Below are 19,824 nucleotides of genomic sequence, written 5' to 3' on the forward strand. Positions count from 1 at the left end.
AACTTACAATTGATGATCAAGCAAAAGTAGCTAGACAAATATTAAACATTCTTGAATGAACAAAACTTATTACCAAAAACATTTATAAAACATTAATAAAATTCACAATCCAAGATTCATTAAAAGTTCTAACTACAAGAAAATTAGTTCATGCTCAAGATTATAAAAATTACCCAAATGAAATAAAGAAGTATAAAAACAAAATACAAAGGATTAAGAGAAATTTATGCTGTACAACAAATTTTTGATATTAATCTCACGATTACCACTTTTCTTTATATTTCAATCATAATACTTTCCCATTTCAATTATTTTGGAATACGTGTATACACGCCAAAGTTAAACAGCACATTAATACAAATAGGTGTAGCTTGACTTTTTTTTTTCTTTCCATTTGTTTTTTTACACTTTTTTTTATTTATTATATATGAAACACACCAATATTAATGATTTATTTTAATATTATAAAAACTTTCTCTATTCTTTTTTGGGAAAAAAACAGAAAAATACAAAAAAAGAAAAAAAATTACAAAAATACTTTGGGCCGGCCCATTAAACATTTATACAGTCCACATACAAATATTTATAAAAGTACCACATGCACTAAGTCTTCAGCTGTACAGAGCGAACCGTGAAGATGAAAATACGCGCTCGTTTCAAAATCGCAAAACAACCAAAATGAAACCAAAACGAGCAAAATACAACTATTAATTCTGGCGAAATCAACTGGAAAAGAAGACCTGCAATGATCTAAACTGAAAATGACGAAAAAAAATCATAAAAACTGTGAAGAAACTGAAATTACACATTTGTTTTCTGTTTTATTCGATCAAAACAACTCCCCCTAATATCAAAATCCAGATTCATGAAATGTAGATCTGTAACAAACAGAACTGGAGCTCCCACCAAATCCAAAACAATGTATGATGTGAAAAATTTTAAAAAAACCTCATGAATAATACATCTACGTTATATACAGTTACATTTTGATAGATTACTGGTTTCCAATATAAATATATTTTTTAAAAAATAAAATAAGAAGAGTAAAATCGAATTAAGGTACAACCAGTTATGTATAAGTCTGTTTATTTTTTGTTTTGGTTGCATTATAGTTGCATTATCGTTTTATGGTAGTTTATATATTATGCAAAAATTTAACTTGATGGGAACTAAGAAATAGTAGTTATACATAGTAAGTTTTGTGCAAATAGTTGCATATTAATTTTATAATGAAATAACATATGCAAGTAGCAAAACTATAATAAAACTACAAAACAACTGTATACAAACTAAAATTGTAACGCCCCAATACTAAGGCACGCTACAGTGCTTTTTCAATAATTGTGCAATCTTTGCTAATCAAAGAAATTTCTCGAAAAACGTGTCAAATTAAAACTTTTGCATTAAATACTAAACTTTGTAATTTAATAAAATATTTACAAGTGCCGGGATCCCGTTTTTTTTTTAACTTTATAAAATTTACTTTTCAAGCATACATTCCAAAATATACAGATTTACAGGTCGCACAGCGACTTTCAAAATACAACTCCCAGATGTCCCGAGACCGAACACTCCAGGTCGCGCTGCTTGACATGTACAATCCCATCTGAGCTCAGGTTCACCCCTGTTCAGCCTTCGCCTTTCCTTTACCTACACATGGAAGTAGAACTGTGAGTCGATAGACTCAGTAAGAAATGCATATAACATATCACATAAATTCCGACCTGTAAATAGGCGCCCATACACCGATCTACAGGGCTTAACAGATGAGCAAGAACGTTCTAACTACTTGTGCTACTGACCATGATATCACTCCAACTAGCACTATAATCGTGCTGTAGGGCCGGCACTATGCTCGTGCCGCTATGATAGCATCAATAACATCCAAAAGTATGATTGGCCATGATATCACTCTTAACCAGTACGATGCTGTCTTCTTGAACCGACACAATGGTTGTGTCGCTATGATAGTACCAAAACATACTTTCCAGGGTGAATAACACTCTTAACCAGTACGATGCCTGTACTGCTGAACCGACACAATGGTTGTGTCGCTATGATATCACCCAAACACATACAAGGATACACACAGCATGCATATATATATATCATACATATACATACACCCAGATATTTATATCACACGTTATATTCAGTTCTTACCTGTTTTCCGAATTCAAACGTGCTGGCCGACCTGAACGGAAATCTCGTGCTAGATGAATGCCCTAATCACATTGTGAAACCGGGTAAGTTACATGATTCAAAACCCTAATCCCGGGAAATCCAAAACCAAAACCCTAGGTTCTGCTATGCTCTTAATGGGTTATTCTAACTTTGGAAATGGGGAAACACCCAACCGAGGCATCGAAATGGCAAAAATTGAGAAAATGAAAGGCCCGGGGAACCCTGCCAAAACCGGCTAGCCGGTTTTTGTGGCACTGCAAACCGGCTAGCCGGTTTGCACCAGTATTCCCCAAACTCTTCATTTGTTGCTCAATTCTTCACCAATTGCCATGAAACCTTCCAGAGCTCCTATTCAATGCATAAACAATAAAACCCAGCCAGTATTTCGCAGAACAAACCATCCAAAATTAATTTGCCATTAATGAACAAAGCTTTGCATTCAAAACTTAAAATTGCATAAAATCATTAACACCAATCAAAACCAGCTGCTATGGCCTAAATTCTACTCAACCTAACCCTAGAATTCGAACCAAACCATCATCAAACTCTAACAGCTCCTATAACACCATTTCACTATTTTAACTACTTCAAAACTTGAAAAAAAGAGAGAAGGAACCATTAGGGCTTACCTTAGATTGAGTTTCCCCCTTGAAACCTTGCTGAAAATCCAAAGAAATGAAAGCAAAACTCTGATTTTGCCTTTGATTAACCCCAGCCGAAAGCAAGAGAGAGAGAGAAAATGGTGAGATGAATTTCTAAGTTTTCCTATTTTCTCAAAATGAATTAAGGTTGGGAAAATCCTTTTTCCTTGCTGAATAAAATTTGCTAGGTGTCAACTAACCACAAAGCCACCTATCCATAACTTAAATAAAATATCCAAATTGCCCTTTGACTCAAACTTAGGGTATTTCTAAAACTAGGGGTAAAATGGTCAATTTCCATAACCCCGCTCAATCCCGATAATTTATTTTCTCTAAAATATTTTCCCCTATGAAATAAGGTTCTAAACTTACCCATGTGATCAATCTAGCCATCCATCGCATTTTCCGTTGTCGCCAAGCAAAAATTACAAAAATAACATATTACACATATAAGCTAGATAATACCCCTAGAGTTTAATAAAATCTCCGGAATTGAGAAATTATAACTCTAATATTTATTTCTAAATATTGGGGTCCACAAATAAATTAATTCACAATAATAGTAAAATAATAAAAATTAGTGCTAATTGCCTTTACTAATCCATATACTAGAGCGGTCATTACAATTATCCCCCCGTTAATAGGATTTCGTCCCCGAAATCTAACCTGAATAGCTCTGGATGCTGAGTCCTCATATCCGACTCCAACTCCTGTGTGGCTTCTTCCACCTTCTTGTTCCTCCGCAGCACCTTAACCGGTGCAATAATCTTGTTCCGAAGAACTTTTTCCTTTTATCCAAAATCCGTACGGAGTTGCTCCTCATGGAATAAATGCGGTTACGATTCGAGGGCTTCATAACTCAAGACATGAGTCGGGTCTGATACGTATTTCCTCAACATAGATATGTGAAATACGTCATGAACAGCCAATAAATAACGCTGCTAGCCGATATGCTATCTGCCCGACCTTCTCGAGTATCTGAAATGGCCCAATGAACCTAGGGCTTAACTTACCCTTCTTCCCGAAGCGTCTAATACCCTTCATTGGTGAAACCCGCAGGAAAACATGTTCTCCTGCCTAAAATGTAACGTCTCTACGCTTCGGATCAGCATAACTTTTCTGCCTGCTTTGGGAAGCAAGCATCCGAGCCTTGATCTTATCAATAGCTTCATTGGTCCACTACACTAACTCTGGACCCAGGTACTTCCTTTCTCCTGTCTCGTCCCAATGAATAGGAGAACGACATTTTCTACCATATAACATCCTACAGGGAGCCATCCCTATTATTTTTTTTTTGGTAGCTGTTGTTGTAGGAGAATTCAATTAAAGGCAAGTACTTACTCCATGAACCCTCAAAGTCCATGACACAGGCTCGCAGTAGGTCTTCTAAAATCTGGATAGTTCTTTCTGACTGGCCATCAGTCTGAGGGTGAAAGGCTATGCTAAACTTTAACTTGGTATCCATAGCCTTCTGAGGACTCACCCAAAACTTCGATGTAAACTTTGGATCCCTATCTGACACAATAGATTTAGGGGCTCCATGGAGACAAACTATCTCCTTCACATACAATCAGTGTACAGATCCACTGAATATGTAACTTTCACTGGTAGAAAGTGAGCTGACTTTGTGAATCTGTCCACGATGACCCATACTGAATCATACATCCCCGTAGTTCTAGGCAAACCAGTTACAAAGTCCATTGCAATGTCCTCCCACTTCCATTTTGGAAGGACTAAAGGTTGCAATAATCCTGCCGGCCTCTGATGTTCAGCCTTAATCTGCTGGCAGGTTAAACACTTGGACACATAGTCCACCACATCTCTTTTCATCCCATACCATCAGAAGTAGGGTTTCAAATCCTGATACATTTTGGTGGTTCCCGGATGCAACGAATAAGGCGTGGTGTGAGCTTCATCAAGTATCTCCTTCTTAAGCTCATCCACACTAGGAACACAAACTCGAGCTTTATATAACAACATTCCACTGCTCGAGACTGAAAAACCTCTAGGCCGACCAGCCACTACTTCATCTCGAACTTTAACCAGCTCGGGATCTTCTAGTTGTGTCCTTCTGACTCTCTCCAACAGATCAGATTGGAGGGTTAAATTATGTAATTTCCCGACCACGAACTCAATTCCTGCACTAACCATTTCCGAGGCTAGTTGAGGGGCTATCATAACTGGGGTACATATTTGCCCAGAACCTTTTCTGTTTAGAGCATCGGCTACAACCTTGGCTTTCCCAGGGTGATACAAGATTTCACAATCGTAGTCCTTAACCAGCTCCATTCTATGCCTCATACTCAAATCTTTTTGGGTGAAAAAGTATTTGAGACTTTTATGATCAATATAATTCTCACACTTTTCACCGTAAAGATAATGTCGCCATATCTTCAAAGCAAAAACCACAGCAGCGAGCTCTAAATCAAGAGTTGGATAACGCCGGCTCATAATCCTTCGGTTGACGAGAGGCATAAGCTATGACTCTGTCAGCTTGCATCAGAACACATCAGGACCTGTCCGGATGCATCACAATAAACAACAAATTTCTCTTGATCGATGGGAAAGCTAACACGGAGCCGTTATCAAACGCTGCTTCAATTCCTGAAAGCTTGATTCACACTTATCTGACCACACAAATCTCTGATTTTTCTTGGTCAATTCGGTTAGGGGCATAGAAAGTTTAGAAAATCCTTTGACGAAACGTCGATAATACCCTGCTAACCCGAGAAAACTTCGAACTTCTGTCACAGACTTGGGCCTCGGCCAATTCTTCACTGATTCTACCTTGTTTGGATCGACCATAATTCCATTCTTCCCAACAATATGACCTAGAAAGGACACCTCGGACAACCAGAATTCACACTTTTTGAACTTGGCATACAACTTGTGATCCCTAAGTCGCTGTAACACCATTCGAAGATGGTGCTCGTGCTCCTCTTCTGACTGAGAGTACACGAGGATGTCATCGATAAACACTATGATGCAGTTATCGAGGAAATCCTTGAATACTCTATTCATGAGATCCATAAAGGCCACTGGACCATTAGTCAATCCGAATGACATTACCAAAAACTCATAGTGCCCATATCTGGTCCAAAATGTAGTCTTCGGTATATCTTCTTCCCGGATTCTGAGCTAGTGATAACCAGACCGTAAATCAATCTTCGAAAACACGGTCTTTCCCTGAAGCTGATCGAACAGATCATCGATTCTAGGCAATGAGTACTTGTTCTTAATCGTCAGCTTGTTTAGTTCCCGATAATCAATACACATTCTGAGGGAATCATCTTTCTTTTTCACAAAAAAGAACCGGAGCTCCTCAGGGCGACACACTAGGTCGAATAAACCCAATATCAAGCATCCCCTGAAGTTGTAATTTAAGCTCCTTGAGTTCTGCTGGAGCCATCCTATATGGAGCTTTAGAAACAGGTTCGACTCCAGGTACCAAATCAATTACAAAATCAATCTCTCGCTGTGGCGGCAATCCCGACAACTCCTCGGGAAACACATCAAGAAAATCTCTCACTACCCGGACTACCTCAGGCCCAAATGTTTCAGGTCTGCTGGAGTCAAATACCACCGCTAGAAATCCTACACAACCATTGCATAGTAAATCCCTAGCTCTCAGCACAGAAATAACCGGGATCCGAGACCCCTGAACCGATCCAACATAAACAAATGGATCTTCACCTTCCGGCTGAAAAGTCACCATTTTACGCCTACAATCTATACTGGCCGAATACTTGGATAAGAAATCCATTCCCAGTATAATATCAAACTCAGTTAGTTTCAATTCTATGAGATCAGTACTCAATTCCCTATCTTCGATCCTAATCGGCATAGACCTAATGCGCCTATTAGAGATAACCAATTCCCCGCTAGGCATTAGGGTTCCGAACCCTCTTTCTAAAATATCCCAAGGCCTACCCAAAAATGAATTATTCTCATAGCTACATATGAACGTGCAACTCCCGAATCAAACAACACGATATAAAAGAAGTCGTTTACAGGGAGCTAACCTGCCACTACAGAAGGGCTTGCTGCATCATCAGCTTGAGCATTAGCATACACTGGAGTAGGAACAAATACCGCTTTCTGCTCTTGTTCTTCTTTCTCCACCTGTGGGCAATCTTTCTTAAAATGCCCAACCTTGCCACATTGAAAACATACCTTTCGGTTGCATTCTCCGGGATGGTGCTTCATGCAACGTGGGCATTCAGGGTAAGAATAACCCTGTCGTCCTCCCTTGCCTTGAAACTTTTGGAACCGCTTGTTCTGTCTTAAACCCACCACTGATGACGTAGGTTTCCTTTTTTTGCTCAATCATGGAGCTCCTGCCACTTTCACCATAATCTGGATTCAGGCAGGTAATATTCTGACCCTCTACCATAATCTCGTGAGGTCTCATAATAATTTCCTCAGGGCTTTCAGCCCAAGAAGCATTCTTCATATTTGAACCTCCCTGAAAGTCTGAAGGTTCTTGGATCCAAATCTTTCCATGTAATGGTTCCACTTGATTACCAGCTATTCCATGCTTTGCTGGTAATACCGAATCAAAAATGATTGGCATATGTGGTAAAGATACTACAGGAGACCTCTGCTGTTTCAACCTCTGAATCTCTTCTTCATGTCGTTGAATCACAGCTTCCATCTTTGCAAACCTTTGCTCCAAATCCAACGGAGCCTGTGACGGATAACCATCACTCCCGTCGGAAGCCCTCCAAGGGATTTCACCTTGGTGACGGATAACCCTTGGCCACTTTATTTTAACTCTCCATAATGCACCAGGTGTCCATTCTATAAGACTAACATGTCAGTTAGTAAGTCACCTTGGTCAGGCAACGGCCTATTTACATACTTACTACCGCACTTATGGATTTTAAGGCAATGAACTTAACATAAACAGTTATAATCTAATATGCATCCTAACATGCTTTCATATTCGTAATTTTTAAAAGAAAATACTAAACAAGTACGGGCTTACTGAACCGTGAACCGAGCTTTCTCTGATGAAGATTGTACATGTCATAGCAAGCTTCGGTAGACAAACCTGGCGGCTCTGATACCAAAATTGTAACGCCCTAATACTAAGGCACGCTACAGTGCTTTTTCAATAATTGTGCAATCTTTGCTAATCAAAGAAATTTCTCGAAAAACGTGTCAAATTAAAACTTTTGCATTAAATACTAAACTTTGTAATTTAATAAAATATTTACAAGTGCCGGGATCCTGTTTTTTTTTTTAACTTTATAAAATTTACTTTTCAAGCATACATTCCAACATATACAGATTTACAGGTCGCACAGCGACTTTCAAAATACAACTCCCAGATGTCCCGAGACCGAACACTCCAGGTCCCGCTGCTTGACATGTACAATCCCATCTGAGCTCTGGTTCACCCCTGTTCAGCCTTCGCCTTTCCTTTACCTACACATGGAAGTAGAACTGTGAGTCGATAGACTCAGTAAGAAATGCATATAACATATCACATAAATTCCGACCTGTAAATAGGCGCCCATACACCGATCTACAGGGCTTAACAGATGAGCAAGAACGTTCTAACTACTTGTGCTACTGACCATGATATCACTCCAACTAGCACTATAATCGTGCTGTAGGACCGGCACTATGCTCGTGCCGCTATGATAGCATCAATAACATCCAAAAGTATGATTGGCCATGATATCACTCTTAACCGATACGATGTTCGTATGCCGAACCGACACAATGGTTGTGTCGCTATGATAGTACCAAAACATACTTTCCGGGGTGAATAACACTCTTAACCGATACGATGCATCTTCGAACCGACACAATGGTTGTGTCGCTATGATATCACCCAAACACATACAAGGATACACACAGCATGCATATATATATATCATACATATACATACACCCAGATATTTATATCACACGTTATATTCAGTTCTTACCTGTTTTCCGAATTCAAACGTGCTGGCCACACCGAACGGAAATCTCGTGCTAGATGGATGCCCTAGTCACATTGTGAAACCGGGTAAGTTACATGATTCAAAACCCTAATCCCGGAAATCCAAAACCAAAACCCTAGGTTACTTGCTATGCTCTTAATGGGTTATTCTAACTTTGGAAATGGGGAAACACCCAACCGAGGCATCGAAATGGCAAAAATTGAGAAAATGAAAGGCCCGGGGAACCACCGCCAAAACCTGGCTAGCCGGTTTTTGTGGCACCGCAACCGGCTAGCCGGTTTGCACCGATATTCCCCAAACTCTTCATTTGTTGCTCAATTCTTCACCAATTGCCATGAAACCTTCCGCAGCTCCTATTCAATGCATAAACAATAAAACCCAGCCAGTATTTCGCAGAACAAACCATCCAAAATTAATTTGCCATTAATGAACAAAGCTTTGCATTCAAAACTTAAAATTGCATAAAATCATTAACACCAATCAAAACCAGCTGCTATGGCCTAAATTCTACTCAACCTAACCCTAGAATTCGAACCAAACCATCATCAAACTCTAACAGCTCCTATAACACCATTTCACTATTTTAACTACTTCAAAACTTGAAAAAAAGAGAGAAGGAACCATTAGGGCTTACCTTAGATTGAGTTTTCCCCTTGAAACCTTGCTGAAAATCCAAAGAAATGAAAGCAAAACTCTGATTTTGCCTTTGATTAACCCCAGCCGAAAGCAAGAGAGAGAGAGAAAATGGTGAGATGAATTTCTAAGTTTTCCTATTTTCTCAAAATGAATTAAGGTTGGGAAAATCCTTTTTCCTTGCTGAATAAAATTTGCTAGGTGTCAACTAACCACAAAGCCACCTATCCATAACTTAAATAAAATGTCCAAATTGCCCTTTGACTCAAACTTAGGGTATTTCTAAAACTAGGGGTAAAATGGTCAATTTCCATAACCCCGCTCAATCCCGATAATTTATTTTCTCTAAAATATTTTCCCCTATGAAATAAGGTTCTAAACTTACCCATGTGATCAATCTAGCCATCCATCGCATTTTCCGTTGTCGCCAAGCAAAAATTACAAAAATAACATATTACACATATAAGCTAGATAATACCCCTAGAGTTTAATAAAATCTCCGGAATTGAGAAATTATAACTCTAATATTTATTTCTAAATATTGGGGTCCACAAATAAATTAATTCACAATAATAGTAAAATAATAAAAATTAGTGCTAATTGCCTTTACTAATCCATATACTAGAGCGGTCATTACAAAAATACAGGAAAAACTCTTTGAACATCAACATCCATGATAAATCTCATTGTTACCCATTGATGATATAAAAATGGACAGGAAACAACTAGATAAAAAACATATTAAAAAAAAAATACATACAGAAGGTGTGAAATTTCAAAAATGGGGGAAAACCAAAAAGAAACCGAAAACAAACCTCGGTTCGAACATCAGCACCAACATTAGCTTTTTTCCCAGAAACGTCTTTAGCCATGATCAACTTCAACCTTCCTTTTCCTATTCTCAGAAGTTGGGGAAATTTTCTAAGAAATATAAACTTGAAATTTCTTCTTCGCAGGTCCACGACCCCCGTTTCAATACAGGCAGAGCAAAGTCGGAGTCATCATCTTCTACAACTGGGTATTTTCCTTTGGACTTATTTGCTACAGATTTAACACTCATTTTCAAATTTTTTTGGCCAATGGAGAAAGGGACGATGAAGAACAAGTAATAGCCATGAATATATATAAGTTAAGACCAAAGAAAACAGATGACAAATAGTTATGGAAAATCGGTTAATGGAAGTTAGAAAAGAAAATGACAGAAAATTGGGTAGTGAAAAAATGGGTTTTGATTGTGGTTAGGAAAGTATATCAGTTATGGAGAATTTTTTTTTTTTCTAAAAAAAAAAAAAAAAAAAGCGAAAAGATAATAAAAAAAAAAGGAAAAAAAGATAGGGAAAGCATGGATTGATAGGCGTCAATCAGCTGACGTGTGTAGTCACCTCACTTGCTTTAAAGAGTCACATTATGTGTATAGTGTGTGTAAGTAGTAAAATTGTAAATAAAAAAACTTAAAGTGTACAAAAGTAACAGCTGCCGTGTAGGAGTATATATGTAATAAAAAAGCCATTTTGTATTTTTGATGTAAAAATTTCTTCTTTTTTTATTTCTCTTTTTTCTTAAAAAAAAAAAGTTTAAAAAGTTTTTTTTCTAGTCACACTAATAATTATTTAAGTTAAAATATTATTATCTACCATTTTAATGAGAATCACATATTTTTTCTTTTACTACTATCATACAAAATGACCAAAATCAAAAGTAACATTTTAATTTCTTTTCTACTTAGTTTATTGAAGAAAAAATAAATTTTCAAATACAACAAAATTTAAATGCCAATTATAATTTAATACGTTACTTTTTTTTTTTTTTATAATTATTTCATATTTAAAAGTTACTAAATCATATTCTAATTTTATAAAAAAAATTTTACAAATTTTTAAAATAACTTATAAGAAAACAAGATATACTACCAAATTTTTCACTTAAACAAAATTCAATGTACCAACTAATTTCTTAGATTACCAAGAAGTATTTTATTATTTATTAGATTATATTTTACATAAGTTTATTTTATAGAACAATTTTAGTAAATGTCTAAAAAAAAAAGAGTTGTTATAAATAGTAGTAATTATGTGGATGTCCAAATCTTTTATTTATTACCATTAATGTAATCAACATTCCCTTTTTCTTAGTTTCCCTTTCTCTTAGTTTCTTAATATTTGACTCTTGTATGTGTATAAATAGGAGATCACCTATTGGAATAAAACACTCAGAAAATTCTCATCTCTTCTCTATTTTCTTTCTCTAAATTATAATTGTTGACCGAGGTTTTCGGCAACTAATAAAATATGAATATAATAATGAGCTGTAAGAAAGCGAGATGAAGACTTTTTACGTGGTTGGGGCGTTAATGAGCCTTAGTCCACGAGCCACTGATATTTATGGATATCTTTAATACAGATTCTACACTTGGGAGAATGTTTCTCTCTTTAATACAAAGAATGTTCTTGGTGAGTTTTTTCTCTGTTTGCTCTTAAGCAGCCAAGATTCTCCGACCCCATTAAATGAGCTTTGAGGGGGTATTTATAGTGTTTTGGTGGGGTAATCCCTAGAATTTTACTTACACATGTGTCTGTAAGTATCCATAAAGTTGGGCATTTCCGATGAATATACCATGGGTGATGCATGGTCAAATCCCTAGGTGCTGTAGGGTTTTTATGGAGAATGTCCTTTTTGTCTTATGATTGACGTGACTCTTCGCAGAGTAGCCGTCGCTAGACTTAAATGATCATTACTGTAGCGCTGCTGTTTGGGGGATGTGCCGTCAGACTTTATTGCGTGTTACAGTCCCAACACGCTTCCTCCCATGCAGCATTAAATGCGACTTGATGTCTCGGGAGAGACCTGACGCATCCCGGAGTGCCTTTAAGCTATGCTCTCTTCCGGGAGTACCTTGTACTCCGGGTGCATCATCCGGGACCCATGCGAATAATGCTTCCTGGTGTCATACAAAGACTTAGCAGTTCTTCCCAAGTAATTTGATCCACGTGTCCCTTCCTGATTGGTCCACGTACATTGGGCGATTTTAGGAGCAACATTTACCCCCCAAGCCTTGTTTACTTAGTAAAAATAAACCAAGGCTTGTTCAAGTGTCTCCAGTTGACTCCTCGTTTCCCCAGCTCGAGTCTTGAGCGCGTGGGGGCACATTAAATGATGTTATTTAATGCGACAATATGCTTGTTCGCAGGAATGTTTCCAGCCGCCTCCTCGGTCTTATGATACGACTTGGGGGCGCGTGAAGATGTGTCTAATAATGGCATTAAATGCAGTGATTCACTTTTGCAGAGGTCGATTCGTTTCACGCCCCATGATTGATGCGGCGCATTGATGGTGTCAGGCGGATACTCAAACGTTTGCACCGCCTTAATGGCGGATTGATCTGGCCCGTTGATCTGTTGGGAATTCGAATCGTGCGTTTCCCCTACCGTACGATTGGTAGGTGAAGACGCCTGTTCCTCATGCATTTTTGCCTATAAAAGCCACCACCTTTCCTTCATTTCGGTTACTTTCCATTCCTTACCATCTTTGCTCGAATTTCTCAGAGAGAAAAATTCCTCAAAGTAGCACAAACCGTCTTAACACTTAAACACTTTCTGTAATCTTCCAGTGTTCGATTTCGCCAGTTCTTCTTAACTCTCGCTCAACCATACCCAGTACCCCCAGTTCAACAATCAACTGTAAGTTTTTCGCATCTTTAGACACTAACATGCTTACATTTATTTTGTCTGTTTTCTGGGTTCGTACTTAGAGATTTGCAGGTGTGAGTGTTTGAGTTCTTTGAGTTCTGCTTTTACGTTTTACTGTATTAGTTGTAGGCGTACAGTTTCGTTTGAAGAAGGCCGTGTATTCTTCGTTTAGCGATTGCTTAGGGCATAGGAAGACTTTTCTTTTCCTTTTTGCAAAACCACTGTTACTGCGACTTTACTGCACCCGACACTTGTTCAGGGATTCTCTTTCGAGTTTCCCAGGTGACACGTGTCCGGAGGGGGCCTCTTTCCAGCGGTTAGGGGACCCCCACTCCCTTTTTTCTGGTTTAGGGTTTGATACGGGGCCTAACTGCTGGGTTTTTTCTTTTTGTTTTTCTCAGAGCATAACATGTCTGCTTCTGGCTCGAAGTCTTCAAAGAAGAAAGGGAAGAATATTGCCACCCTGGAGGAGGTTTCTCTGGGACCTGTTGCCCAGGAAGGGTACAAGTCCCGTGCCACTGGCTGGGAGGCGGCCGAGCTTCGATCGACCCTGACCTGCCCTCACCAGCTGGAGAACATCATTAACGTAGCTGGAATCAAACCCTCTACTTCAGGGACCTTCCACCGGCCTCCCCGTGACTCGGAGACGCCCAACTTCAACTATGATGGCTTCGGGGCCTGGAGTCAGACCCATCTGATGGCCGGTGCAATGCTCCCGCTCCAGGATTATTTTGTTAATTTCCTTGTATTTGTCGGCCTTGCGCCATACCAACTTATTCCTCAAGCTTACCGCCTGCTTTCAGGCTTATTTATTTTTTACGCCGCACGCGGCTGGGGGTCTCCCAGCCCGGCGGAGATTTTGTATTTTTACGAACTTGTATCCGTCCCCAAGAAAGGGGACAAATTTAAGGACGGTTTTTATGGGTTCCGGATCCACCCTGCTAACGAAGGGAAGGTTCCGTATAACAGGCAGACTCATGTTAAGGAGTACCGCCACCGATTTTTCTTCTCCTCCGGTTTTAGGGCCGTGGACCATCCGGAGCTTCTCACGGAGTGGGTGCGGATCCCACCTTACCAGCGGACGCTTACCACTCAGGCTTTCCTTCGAAGGGCCCAAGCCTTCGCCTCCTATGACAATGCCGATCTTGACGTCGGGGGCCTGGTCACCACGGAGAATTGTAGAAAGGCCAAACTTATCCTTTCTCACCAATCCGTGGATGACTCCAACCTTTCCAAGGTTATCTGCCCTAACGTGAGGGCGCCAGTCGCGGAGAAGGCCTTCCGGGATGAGCTTATTGCTACGGCAGAGAAGAAGTACCAAGATTATCTCTACCGGAAGGCCCAGGAGAAGGCATATTCTAGTGCCCAGGCTACCTCTGGGAGAGGGCTTCGCGTGGGGAGCCCGGTGGTGCGGAGGAGCCAAGCCATTGGCGGGAAGTCCGAAGCTAAATTTTTTGACAAGATACTTCAAGAAGAGATTGGAGGTCCTTCCATCGGGGGACCCCTTCGTCTTGAAGGTTCTTCTGAGAACCAGACTTCCCGGCCTCAGCCTTCAGTCCCCGAACCAAATTCGGGCGCTCCCGGTGCTAGCACTTCTGGTGCTGGTGGTAAGTCTCCTTTGATAATTCAATATGTCCCTTCCGTTGATGAATATACAAGTCGTAGGCCCATAGGGTTCGACGAGCGTCTCCGTAGGTTTAAGATGCCGTCGACCCGGTGGGGGGATCATTTGAAGGAATTTTATTTTACAAACTTAGGAGATTACCTAGGTCGGTCCCGGATGGGCCCCGGCCCTCCGGAACCTATTCCCTTAGGTCCGTCGGCTTACATAGCGTCCAGCTGGTTTCGGCCCTCGGACAGTTATCTTGGAGATGATGCTGCCAGCATTAAAGTTCGGGACTTTGCTAGGGCCGAACTAGGGAGTCCGGGTAGGAGTAGTTTATTTGCTGCACCTTTTTGTAAGTAGTTTCTCACGGACTTTTAACACTTGCTTGTTTTATTGGAACAGGTACCTCCATGGATGCCATCCTGGAACAGCTGGCTGGGGTCCATACTCCGGTGGCTCCTCCGGCTTTCACCCCCTCTCCCCCGGCCCCTTCCTTGAAGGTTTCTTCCGGCGTTCCTCCCGAAACCATTGACTTGGTGGATGACGAGGAGGTGCTTCCGGGAGAAGGCCAGGGGAAAGGGTGGGACTTCTCGGAGGAAGCCGCCGAGGGTGCTGGAGAACCTCAAGCTCTTCCAGTGGTAGCAGAGGAGGACGAGGAGGAGTCTGAAGTGGCTCTGATTCGCAAGCGTAAGGGCAAGATGATCGCCCAGGACGAGCCGAAGAGGCCTCGGAGGGTCGACACTCCCGCCCATGGCCTAGACGGCGGGGTTTCTCCGATGGAGGAAAATCCTGCTCCTCCTCGCATTGAGCTTACCCCGATTCCGGGGGATGAGGCAAGGCAGGAGCTTCGCATAGCCAAACACAACTACGCTATGGACGAGTACTCCCGGGGATATGCCGATGTGGAGGCCCTTAGGAGGATTTTGCGAGCGGAGGTTGAGGCGAGTATTAACCATCCGGACTATCATGATCCGTGGAACCTCAACCTGGATCCTTTGGCAGACTGGTTCCGTCCCCTCCTAGGGCCCACTCTGGCTCCCTTCGCCGCGGAAATGACCGGTGAGTTCGCTTCTCAGCTTACACGCTGTGCGCCCAAGCGGTTTGCCACTTGCGCTTCCCTGAACTCCATCTTCCAAGTCCAGGACCTCAGCCATTCCCTCACAGTGGTAAGTACTTTGCAACTTCTTGCGTTTTCTTTTTGGCGTTTGTATTTTGTTTTCTTCCTTTGAGAAATTTTTCCTTACATCCCGTTATGGTTCAGCTTGCGGTGAAATTTGGTCGCTTCTCCAAGAACATCATAAGCCATGGCTTCGCTCTGTCCGATTTTGGGGACATGAACGACGTCAAGAAGGTCCTCCAAGACCTTACAGCGGAGAGGCAGATCTACCAGGAGGCTGTCGAGCGCCAGGAAGCAGCGGCCAAGGCTAAGGAAGAGAGGGCCAAGGCCAGGGAGGAGGAGGCCATCCGGAGGGAGGCTCAGGCGGAGGACATGATCCAGGCCGAGGCCCAGCGGAGAGGCAGGATGGAGGCCCACCATCAGGAGGAGCTAAGGGCTCAGACTGAGGCTGCCGAGAAGGCTAGGCGAGACCTTCGGGAGGCCAGGGAGGCTTTGGACGAAATGGCCGCCAAGGTGAGGTCTCTAGAGGAGACTCACCAGTCGGATATCGAATCCAAGGCCGCTCTGGCTGCGGAGTTGAAGGAGCTTCGGGACTACAAAGATCAGTCTATCAGGAAGGCCAAGAGGGCCGAGCTCCTTTCTCCCGTCTCCTGTGCCCGGTGCCCGAAGCGCTTTGATGATGGTGTCTACATGGCTTGGGCCACCAACGATCAGAGTATCAAGCTTTCCTTCTATCCCAAACCCGAGGACATGATTGCCAAATTTCGGGAGAAGAAGAAGAGACTTGATGCTGAGCTTGAGGCACGGATCGGACCTCGTCTTCCGCCGCGGGCTGACTGAGCTGCCATATTACTGACCCAGATTGTACCCGTTCTTTTCATAACTCTTTTTTTTTCTTTGTACATACTTGCTGCTGCCTTAGAACAATTTACTTACAGGCGGCAGCTTTTATTTGAAGGGGAGACAATTTAAGGCCTGTCCCCGGGCCATTTATATGTGTATGACCTAACCTTCGGGCTAGGATATTTTATATTATTTTTTTTTATTTATATATATGTGCGATCTTTTTTCCACACTTTATATATTTCAACCTGTCCTTTGGCTCAGGATTTCATACTTACGCCTTTTATTTTTGCGCATGTTTTTGACCTGCCCTTTGGGTCAGGATATTTTACTTAGCTTAACCTGCCCTTTGGGTCAGGATGTTTTACTTAGCTTGACCTGCCCTTTGGGTCAGGATATTTTACTTAGTGACCTAACCTTCGGGCTAGGATATTTTATTTTATTTTTTTTTTATTTATATATATGTGCGATCTTTTTTCCACACTTTATATATTTCAACCTGTCCTTTGGCTCAGGATTTCATACTTACGCCTTTTATTTTTGCGCATGTTTTTGACCTGCCCTTTGGGTCAGGATATTTTACTTAGCTTAACCCTCGCCCTTTGGGTCAGGATGTTTTACTTAGCTTGACCTGCCCTTTGGGTCAGGATATTTTACTTAGCTTGTTTTTGTTTGTCCGTGCGGTATACCCTAGTACCCCTCTGAGTGGCATAGAAACTTTGTTTTTAAGGCACTCAGTTTTATTTAATATAGAGGAGGCATACATTTGGACGGTACAAACCCTTTGAACAAAAGCTAAGTTTAATTCGCTACTGGTAGTATTTTCTGAGGTGATCGGCATTCCAGGCTCTTGGGACAGTAGTTCCGTCCATTCTTTTCAGTTTGTAAGTGCCAGAGCCGATTTCGTCCTCGATTTCATATGGTCCTTCCCAATTTGGTCCAAGTACCCCCACTCCGGGTTCTTGGGTGGCTGGGAAGACCCTTCTTAGGACCATGTCACCGATAGCGAATTTTCTGTTTTTAACCTTGGAGTTAAAATACTTGGTCACCTTCTTTTGATAAGCGGCCATCCGTATTTGGGACTCATCCCGGAGTTCTTCGACTTGATCCAGAGCTTCTTGGAGCAGGGCCTGATTGGTGGCCGGATCATAAGTCGTTCTCCTGTGGGATGGGAATAATGTTTCCACCGGGACCATTGCTTCACAACCGTATGCCATTGAGAACGGCGAATGACCGGTTGTGGTTCTGGGGGTCGTCCGGTAGGCCCACAATACCCTTGGCAATTCTTCAGGCCAGTTATTTTTACAAGCCAGCAGCTTCTTTTTCAAGGTGACCTTTAGGATTTTATTGACTGCCTCCGCCTGGCCGTTTGTTTGAGGCCGGGCTACCGCGGAGAAGCTTTTCACTACTCCGTGTCGGTTGCAAAAGTCAGTAAATTCCTCGCAATCAAATTGCTTTCCATTGTCTGAGACTATTTTGTGAGGTAAGCCGTATCGACACACTATGTTTTTGACAACAAAGTCCAACGCCTTCTTAGCGGTTATTGTCTTCATAGGCTCAGCCTCTGTCCATTTGGTGAAGTAGTCTACTGCTACTATTGCATACTTTACTCCTCCTTTTCCCGTAGGTAGAGACCCGATGAGATCTATGCCCCAGACCGCGAAGGGCCAGGGGCTTGTCATCAGCGTGATCTCATTTGGAGGAGCTCTCGGTATGTTCGCGTACCTTTGGCACGAGTCACACTTTTGGACATAGTCTATACAATCTTTTTTCATTGTTGGCCAGAAGTATCCCTGCCTCAATATTTTCTTTGAGAGGCTGGGTCCTCCCGTATGATCTCCACAGAACCCTTCGTGGACCTCCAGCATGATTTGTCTAGCTTCATGGTCCGATACACACCTTAAATAAGGCATGCTGAGTCCTCTTCGGTAGAGAATTTGATCCATCATTACATAACGATGAGCCCGACATCGAATCTTTCGAGACAGTGCCCTCTCTTGGGGCAACTCACCTGTGGTTATGTATTTTATGATGGGGACCATCCAGCTGGGTTCTTGCCCAACCGTTTGTGTGGTCTCTTTTACTTTGATGCTTGGCTCTGCCAAGCGTTCCACGGGTACTACCCCCAGCTCTTCGATCTCACTATCCGAGGCTAACTTAGCCAGACAGTCCGCATGAGCGTTCTTTTCTCGGGGGATTCTTTCTATTTTATAGTCCGTGAACTCGTGGAGCAGTTCTCGGACTATTGTTACGTATGCGGCCATTCTTTCGCCGCGGGTTTGGTATTCTCCGGATACTTGGTTTACGACCAGCTGGGAATCACTGTAGATTTCCACCCTCTTGGCTCCTACAGCTTTAGCCAATTTTAGTCCTGCTATCAGGGCCTCATACTCGGCTTCATTATTCGAAGCTGTGAAGTTGAATCGGAGTGCTGCCTGGAGCCGCAACCCAGTGGGTGATATCATAGCCACTCCGGCTCCCGAACCGTTTTCGTTTGAAGCTCCATCCACGAATACTCTCCAAGTGGGGATGGGTGGCTCCGGAGTATTGGCTGTTGCCTCGGCTTCATTACATTCGGTGATGAAGTCTGCCAAGGCTTGGCCTTTTACAGAAATCCGGGGCACGTAATGCAAGTCAAACTGACTCAGTTCCATTGCCCATTTGAGGAGTCTTCCGGAGGCTTCAGGTTTCTGGAGGACTTGCCGGAGTGGATGATTGGTCAAAACTCTGATTGGATGGGCTTGGAAGTATGGTCTCAACTTCCGCGATGCCATCAGGAGGCAGAATACTAGCTTTTCAATGACCGGGTACCTTGTCTCGGCCCCTATCATGCGTTTACTAACATAGTACACGGGATGCTGGATCTTTTCTTCCTCCCGGACCAATGCAGCACTGACCGCATGTTCGGAGACCGCCAAGTAAAGGAACAAGTCTTCTCCAAGGACGGGCTTTGATAGGATAGGAGGTTTGGCCATATGGTCTTTTAGCCTTTTGAATGCCTCTTCGCATTCGTCCGTCCATTCGAACTTTTGGCATTTCTTCAGTATGTTGAAGAAGGGTATGCACTTGTCCGTGGATCGTGAGATAAAACGGCTCAACGCGGCCACCTTTCCGGTCAAACTTTGCACGTCCTTATGTTTCTTGGGGGACGGCATGT

Source organism: Cannabis sativa, chromosome 9 (assembly GCF_029168945.1).
Source record: "Cannabis sativa cultivar Pink pepper isolate KNU-18-1 chromosome 9, ASM2916894v1, whole genome shotgun sequence".
In the NCBI taxonomy this organism is placed as follows: domain Eukaryota; kingdom Viridiplantae; phylum Streptophyta; class Magnoliopsida; order Rosales; family Cannabaceae; genus Cannabis; species Cannabis sativa.